Genomic DNA, 9,382 nt, shown 5'->3' with positions numbered 1-9,382 from the left:
ACATTTTGTGGTGATGGCTGGGGGATTGTCATTAGTATTGGGCTGGCTGAGTGCCTTAGCACATCACCGAGCTATCGCTTGTTGGTTTTATTTGTTTGTTTGTTTGTTTTAATTATCTTTGAGGAAAACTTACCTTTACCACAGATTGTGACCTTTTACATCCAACATCATCTCATCTTTAAATTTAAGCTAAACGACACATCAGGTTGGTTTTACTTGCAGCCTTTTGTTTCCAGACTTTTATCTGAAAGCCAAACCTTCACAATTACCACAGGGGTCTTTCATTGTTTTTACTATTGGCATATCCAAAAATCCAACAAGTATTCTTACAGGCATCTCAAAGTGTGTTCAGCAAAACTTCAGGCTACGGAGCACTTTCTGCCAAGTTAAAAAGAGGCAGAGCAGAGTCGTGAGCTTAGGTGGAAAGAGTTTCCCTGGGAGGGTGAAAACTAGCAGTCTACCTGTGAGGTTCAGATAACTGTGAGACAGCCCAAGGCTCCAGCAGAGGCAAAAACCCTCATGGTTTTTAATTTATTCTCCCCTTCTAAGCCACAGGGATTACTGCAGAGAGGTGTGGCTGAGGAGATATGAATTTCTGAAGTTAATTTGTGGTACAAAATTTTATTTTAACTTATCAAACACATGCAGAGGAGTGAAGTGACACCTACACTTTCAGCCAGAGGGTGGCCGTAGATCTATTTCTGCTGCACTGGAAGCTGCATCCCCCTCTCCTGTCATGATTATTTGCACATCCACAACACAGCCAAAGTACAACCACATCCTAGCTATGTAGCAACAATCACGGGATTATAGCATGGAGAGGAGGCAAACCAGCTAGCTGATGCATTCCTCTTTGCAGGTTGTGGATGTCGCAGGGCCCACATCTGACACACACTGAAAGAGACATTGCTTTTCACAGGATGGGCATGTTACTAGTCACAGCAGAAGTGTGAGCAGCATGCCTGACATGCTGCCTGCATTTTGGCTCCCCAGGCTTGAGCATGGGGCACAGTCCCCAGACGCACCAGGATGGGTGTAACAGGAGCATGATACTAAAGGGAAGAATATGACCATGAAGTTTACCTGACATGTGGGCCATATCTCAGCTGATGCTGGTTTGAAGAACAAAGGACCAGTCAGATTATTTTCCTATTTTATCAGGCAGTGTAACTAAAGGAAAGGAGAGTTATAGCAATGATGAACACAAATAAGCGTAAAGCCTCCTCTGAAAATTAATCCACTAAATAACATTGACTCTATACCCTCCAAGAAAGTATTTTCCTTCATGGAAAGTCTTTTCTACACAAGTTATGACAACATTTGGCAAGGCACAAACAAGTTCTGTCCTGATATACTGCAGATAATTTAAAAATGAGAATAAAAATCAACATTTAAGGTTTGAAGTGGTCATAGTATAGGTGAAAACTCTGTTTTGTTATAATTACAAATGGGAATCAACGATATATTTTGGTTATTCCTTAATCAAAGTAAATATTTATTACTTAAAAGATTCCATTCTTACAGTGACCCGAATGAAATAATGTATTAATATTTTTAATGTTCATATTAATCAGTTCTCATATACACACAGACCAATTTCAATATAATTTCCTTGGTAATTCTTCTGCAAACTATACCTCACCTGAGGCTCCTAATCCTTCATTGATCTTCTTGCTGCTATTTGTTCTATCCTAATGACACACAGGAGAATCTAAGGAGAGACTGCCATAAGTGGAAGGGATGGTCTTTCCCACTGCAGTTCATACAAGGCTTATTCCTATCTCTTAATTTCACTTCAGTGGCAAAAGTAAAAGCCCACCTTTCAAGAATCATATGACTTGCAAGTAATCATACCTATATCCCCCACCATATCTGAGATGCTGTAACACTCCCTCACTAAGTTACTGCTGTTCAGGCACCTTTTTCCACAAGTAATGAGACTGCAAACAGGATAGACAAAACTTAAGAGGATGCAGCTGTTGCTTATTGCCTAATGCATGCACCAGGAGGCTAGGACTGGTGACACAGCAGGCTATGCTCACCATCATCTGTGCCTTACCAGCCAGCCAGAGGTCAGAGGAAAGGTCCATCTCCATTGCAGCTCTGTTACTCAGTGTTGCTAGTCTGTTATCTTCTGGACTGCTAACTATTACCATCTCAAAAGTGACACTTCAGTTTGTGCTTTTACCTCTCTTATCTTGCATGACTTTAACTCTCACTTTCTTACATCTTGCCACAATTTCCTGAGTAAAGCCATACCAAGGTTGCACAACGGTGCTTCATCAAACCAAGCCTTGGAACACAGGCAGTTAAATCATTTCATTGTTGTTTACAGGATGGCTATTGTAATGTCTTCAGGACATTAATCAGTGCTCCATTAGAGCTGTTTATCTCCCAGTATATTAATTTGGTGGGTTTGAGGCTCAGACATCTTTTACTAGTTTCAACATCGTGTAGACTTACTACATTTTTTCCCTGAAGCAGTTCCTCACTCACCTAGCAGGAGCACTGGCAGTTACTCTGTACAGATTATGCATCCTAAAGACAGGATGTATGCCATCTGAAATATTATGGGAAAAATAAATAAATAAATAAAAATCATCCCCCACACAAAAATACCCAGTTTTTTATTTTTGATGGAAGGAGAAAGGTAATGTCTCTCACTATACCTTTCTAAATCACAGATATTTTCAATGGCTTTGAAGGTTGATGGCTTTGGATGGTTCATAAAGGACATTTGAAACCAAGAGATTGTTCGGTCCTTCCCGTGACAGCGGAGAAGTATTCAAAACGGTCTTTTCTTGAAAGAGGGAGAAAAGGAAAGGTCATTTCATGACTTAGTTTACTGTTCAGGAATACAATCAAGCATTTATAACATGCAATTAAAGAACTCAGTCAAATGCTTTATATCACCCCTGAATTACCATAACACTTAAACATCTCTTTCAAAACACAGTATAATAGAAACAGAATATGATATTTAAGCAAAACAGATCTTCATAAAAATATTACAGAGCTTCATAAAAAATTCTTTGCAAACAGAGGTGGCATTTTCCTCCTTCAAACTGTAGAAAGAACAATGGCAGAGAACAAAAAGTTTCCTAGGAATTTCCCCAACTAGCTTCACATTTCATAATTACTTAAGTATTAAATTTTGAACTATCACATTTTCCAAGTGTTGCAATATAAAACTAATATTTCTCTTCAGCCTTGGAAAAATCAAACATACATTTGTGGTAATACAATACATTCTAATAACTCAGTTGCTATTTTACATTAATATTAGTCATTGCTTTATGGTATGTGGGAATACATGATTGTAAATACATATTATTTCCCCTATTTGAGGAGTAGTAATCGTAAAACTGATAAAGAAATTGTTTCCAAAAATTGAAGAAAAAAATTAAGATAATGTGAACAGTGAGGAATGTAAACATTTAAAAGTTAGTCCTGGTAGACATAAAACACTTTTTTTTTTTTTTTTTCCCAATAAATCAGTTTGTTGTTAAGAGTCAGGCATGCATACAAGTGAATCATGGCTTAATGTTTTCATTTTGTATTATTCAGACATGTTTAATGACAAACCACTGAGGATGATTAGTGTTCCTGTGCAACCCACTTAGAAAGCTAGAATTGCTGTATATTCTTGCTATAGTATTGGGATCCAGGTAGTTTTTCTTTGGGATGTCCCCTACAATGTTCAGTCTGGGTCAAAATCTACTTCCCATTTTACATGTCATGTAGCCTCTGCTTTCTGCAGAAATTTCAAGTACTTTTCAATGGTTCTAGGAAATAACAGATTTTATGTCTACATTTATTATTTACTTTACTTATTAACTTTGTGTTCTATGTTCTGATATCAAGGCCTTTTTTTTTTTTTCCCCTTTCAAACCTAGAACCAAAACCTTTGCAAGCTTCTTTAATCATGCATTTCAATTGAAAGCTTAGATTGGTAAGCTAAGTATTACTTTATTTATTTAAAAAAAACATTTTAAGCAGCACAGTGATTGCTCTGATATACATAACTTCCCTTTCCATCGGTTTCTTGCCTGGAGACAGTATGAACATTTAATTTTGCAGAGTCATACATACAGGGTAGATACAGAAGGCTTCACAAGTCATCAAGCTTCGTTTGATCTTCAGCTAATTTCACATAGCAATACTATCACATGTAGTTTACTTTGTTCTGAGATTTAACTCAGGCTTTTCCCTACAGTACTATAAATTTGTCTTTGTAAGGAAGCCAGACAATTAAGGATGTGGTCAGTGGCAAGACATGGAAGCTGGCTCCTCAGAAATATACGAGATAAGAGAGAATGTAATTAGCCCTGAAAAAAAAAAATCTACTTGGGAAAAAGTTCATCTGGTGTATTTACAAAGAAAAAAAAATATATATATATATAATCAAAATCTCACAGTTCTTAGGGAATGAAAAAGCAGGATGGAAAGGAAAACAGTGACATTTCAAATCTATGACGTAGGAATAGGGCCTGTGCAATATTCAATGAAGTAGCGTGGAAAGGTTGTACTCACCATTTCCAAACAAACACATGCAACTTTTTGTGGAAAATTAAGTTTAAGAGTCCGGATGGGAGGAAAGATGAGAATTTAGATGACAAGATAAGTTTTATTTTGCATTATGGAGTTACATTTACCTAGTACAGAAATCCACAAACTGCAACACTCACTATTACAATGCCTAAAATTTTCCATTCATTTTATTGAGCAAGATCTGCATCACTGCCTTTTCTGAAGGTCTTCACATCTTTCTAAAATCCCATATTTCATTGTCAGCTTTTGAATCCTTCAAAAAGAAGTATGCACTCTCAACCCTGTTACCATTTCGCATTGTGCAGTGCAGTTGAGGTAAGTCAAGTCATTATAAACATATTCTCCCTGCTCAGAATTTTACTTATAATACTAAGAAAGTTTTATTTCTTTATTATTTGTTTCCCCTAGAATTAGAACAGGTGTAAGACTGCAAAATATGACCTATACAAGGTTTTTCAAGGACCAAGATAAAGATTAACAATTCCATTACTTGGTTTACACTAACCTTTTACACGTAGGGGGAAAAAAAATAAAGAAAAAAAAAGAACCTCAGCAACTTCACTTTTTCCCCCCTTCTTGTCTGGAAACCATAGAAACCAAAATGAAAGTACAGCCAAATGACGAACTTCTTGGCTATCTCTGGCTGATCTCCATGGAAACATTTCACTTTTTGTTGAAATGAAAGATTTTCAAATTAGACAAATGGCCACAGTCTGATGGTTTATGATATCTTTGGGAAAAATTTAAAGAACAAAAACAATGTCAAGTGTTTCTGCTTTACATATTCCTATTACATTTCTAGTTTATGTTATTCATGACTATTTTATTTCATTATAATAACAGCTTTTCTTTCAGTTATGTTATCAAACAAGACATTGAGTTTGGAAAAAGAAATAGCTATACCCTGCATACAAACTAGGGTCTGTTCACTCTGGCATCCAACTCGGGTATAATTTGCTGTAAATTATATAGGTCACCCAATACTTTTTTTGCATGCTTTGCCTGGAAGATGGAATAGAGGCGCTGAGTGAATAATAATAACTAAGACAGAGAGCTGAGAAAACATTCAACATGGCAAGTCACACTTCTCAGAGCTATTGTTTAAGGAACCCTGCAGACATAGGAAGGTAGTTCTGTTTGCTTCCCATCCTCTTCACATTTTAATATTTATTACAACTACAATAAGAACAGGAAAACTGGGCAGAAGAAAAAGTTATACAGAGAACTGATACAGAATCCACTTCCTTGCGACGCAAGGCTTTTAATTATTCCAGGGAGGTATTTCAGCACTTGGAGTACACATCCACAAGGACGATTCTGACAGAAGGTGGAATGACCTTCAGAGGAGGATCCTTCAGAGGCTTTGGAGTGCAAGTGGGTTGCTGCCGCTCAGCAGCTATTTGATCAAATTCCCTCCTCAGACACCTATATCCTCTTTATGATCAAACCTATAAGGTAAAAAAGTGCTATTGTTCAGCTGAACATTTCTGCTATTCACATGCATTTCTTTTACTATTTAGAATCTTCTATAAGAATTGATCACTTAACAAAAAGAGCATAAAGCATAAGTAGAATTCTTCCATTGGTAGGATGTGGGTAAGCTTTGCAGACACCCTGCTGAATTACACATTCAGCAGTGGAGATTAAAAATACATGTTATGAAGTGATCTGAGGCACATAATTAAAGGTATTTGTTCTTATACAAATCCAAGTCATTGTTGCAGCTATACAACTCCCATAAGTTTTCATTTTCTCCTTTTAGAGGTAGCACTCCCAGTCCAGGTGAGAAAGCTTTTTTTTTTCCCCCCCTAATATAAATACCTGCATAAGCTCCACTCCAGGAAAGCTTAGACAACAGAAGACAGAAAATACTGATGCTATCTTAGCCCATAAATATATATATAATCCATAATCACCCTAGCATTACTCAATATTATTCTATTTATCAACATATATAGCAAAACAAACTACAATGCATATGAGATATGACTTACAGTCTTAAAAAATCTCTCTAGGTTTCTCTGACTCATTCTGCAATGAAGATTGTTTCCAACATCAACATTATTGTATCAGGTGTGATTAGCTAATGCTTAGGATGGCACGTTATTACACTGCTTCTATCAGTGGTCTACCTGCAAAGAAATAGTGAAAACAGAGATTAATGTAATGGAAATATTGCCAGTGATGAAAAGACATCATCTGAACTCAGCTGCAGACAAACTGTCACTGAACAAAAGAGTGAAAATTTGCTGATGCTTCCTGAAATTTGAAAGAATGTCGAAAAGATTGCAATGAATTATAGAGACAGAAGTAAACAGAGCAGCAAACTCAAGGAAGTCATGGAAGAACATTCATAAAGAGAAAGTGACAGGCAACATATGACTCTGCTGAAAGTTTTATCTAACATCCAAAGTAAAATAATAGCCCAGAGACAAAAGGAAGAAAAAGGTCACATCTGCCTTAGTTAGAAGAATTTACTTTAGAAACAAGAATAAAATCTTGCATGGAAAATAGTGGCAGAGTTTGGTCCACATTATTCAAATCTGCTTAAGAAATATTCTAAATACTTTGGCCCCATCTGGTTTCTTTGTACCTGCACATTTCAACATTTACCATCTGGGAGATTAGTTGTAAGATATCATTTCTATTAAAAATCTTTCAATACCAAACATAATAAAGTACCAGTTGTGCAGGAGCAATTGTACAGTATAAAGGCAACAGTAGTACAGATTTTTGCAAACAAGCATGGTGAAGATATCAGTTCTTTAGACCACTTGATCTGTAACTACGCTAGAAGGAAGGCTGTATATTATTTTAACTTCACAGGTATAAAGGACAGATATTTTCCAGCTTGATTTTGTTGCAATCTTGTTTTTTGGGTTTGTTTTGGTTTTGTTTTTTAATTAATTCTTGAGAACTCAAAATAAATCTCAACATATTTGTTAAATGATTGTGGGGAAGACAAATTTGTGGTTCTTATTTGTGCTTAGAATGGATCAACTCCCCAGACAAGAAGGAAGGTGATCACCTGAACAGTATCCAACAACACCAATTCTGAAAAGCTATCTGTGTCCCAGTGTATTAAAAGAAGGGTTAGATGCAAGGCTTCCAATCTGGTCTGCTCAGCACTGCTGATGAATTAGCAGAGCTACATTCCACAGAGTATCAGCTTCAACAAATCCATGGATCAGCTGGAAACAATCCAGAGGAAAACAAAAAAAATAATCAGAGAGCTATGAAATGTCCTATAGGGGTAGTTTGAATCAATTGCAGCTACTTAGTTTAGAGAGGAGAAAGCTACAGGGAGACCAAGTCTTGTAATATGCAAAAGCTCCTTGTAACGAGAAGAAATTAATCTGTTTTCTGTGTCCACTGCAGGGAGGTCAAAGAATAATGGACTTTAACTGCAACTGGGGAGATCTGAGCTAGAGAACAAGTGAGAAGTTTTTCCAGCATTAAACATTGTGATAGATTTTCTTATAGAAGCAGTGAACTATCCATCAGTAGCAGTTTTTAAGAGCACTTCATGCAAACATCTGTCTGGAAGTATTTATATGTAATCAATTCTGCTTGGGGCAGAATTTGGCTAAATTAGAGTTTATCTGCTTCATTCCCAAGGTCTGAGCCACAAGCTCCAATAACAGCAATCGAGGCACAGGGCAAGCTCCCATCCTTTCCTTAGCCTGGCAAGTGAGAGAGGAACTAACCAATTAGGTGGCCAAATTATTTTAGCTATGGTAGACTGGACAAACTCCCCAGGTTCTTCAGCCTTGTTTCCAGCAGTTTTTAGATAAGGGGAAGTTGGAGTAGTAGAAACAGAGCACACAACAAAGCAACAAACAGTTTAAAACCTAAGTTCTAAAATGTGACTCTGGGGAATCTGGTGAAAACTGATTTTGATTAAATAAATTTAATGAACATTTAATCGTCCCAGCTGGGACAGCATTTGGAAGGTTTAAAAACTTCATCTGGGTATTTGTAACTTTTTTATAGGAAAGGTAAAGCCCATTGCATGCAAGTGTATATAGCTGGAATCTTCAGCTTATCATATTTTAATTTCTATGGGAGACCTCTTTCATATGATGCTGATGTAGGAAGTCTTTCCAAAGGCTTCAGTGACAGATTTTAGCAATTTTATTGGTTCATTTTTAAACAGTGCCATCTCTACACATGGCATCTCTCACCCTTGTTATACTCAGATACTCTTTGTATGAGCTAGCCTGAGTTAGCAACTTGAAAGAATTTATATGTTTCCAGAATAGAAGATAAATTGTACTACCTCAGTAGTACATCAGGCCAGAGTGTATTTTACACACTAATTTTGATGCTCTTGTCTACGCTAGCGAATTGAAATAAGAAATTCAACTTCAGACACAGGAAGGCTAAAAAAGCAGTCAAGCTGCCTGTGCTGCAGGGTCAATGCAGCCCTGCACCTACCCTCTGCCTGCAGTATCTCCCCAGCCCTACTCAGCCAGTATACTTCCATTCCTCTTCCCTCATCCTGATCTACTTTGTGGCTACTAAGATCGTCCTCACATCAACAGCTTCTTTGCTTCAATGCAAAAATACAAAAAAAAATCCCTTTGACTTCTCTTAGTAAAGCTTGTAATAGATCTGCATCTGGAAACACTGTACCATATTCTTACACTGTTTTACAGCAGGAACTGCTAAGTACTTTGGCTCACTTACAAATTCCTCAAATCATGAAAATATAATTGCTCTGTGATTCATGCCTTTGCTAAATCTATGCAAGTTGTGGGCATGATTATTAACATCACATTAAACCCTAGAGCTAAAAAGATTAACAAACAGATTTTTTTTTCTTGGACAT

Source organism: Cygnus olor, chromosome 4, assembly GCF_009769625.2.
Source record: "Cygnus olor isolate bCygOlo1 chromosome 4, bCygOlo1.pri.v2, whole genome shotgun sequence".
NCBI lineage: Eukaryota > Metazoa > Chordata > Aves > Anseriformes > Anatidae > Cygnus > Cygnus olor.
This window is presented reverse-complemented; position numbering follows the sequence as displayed.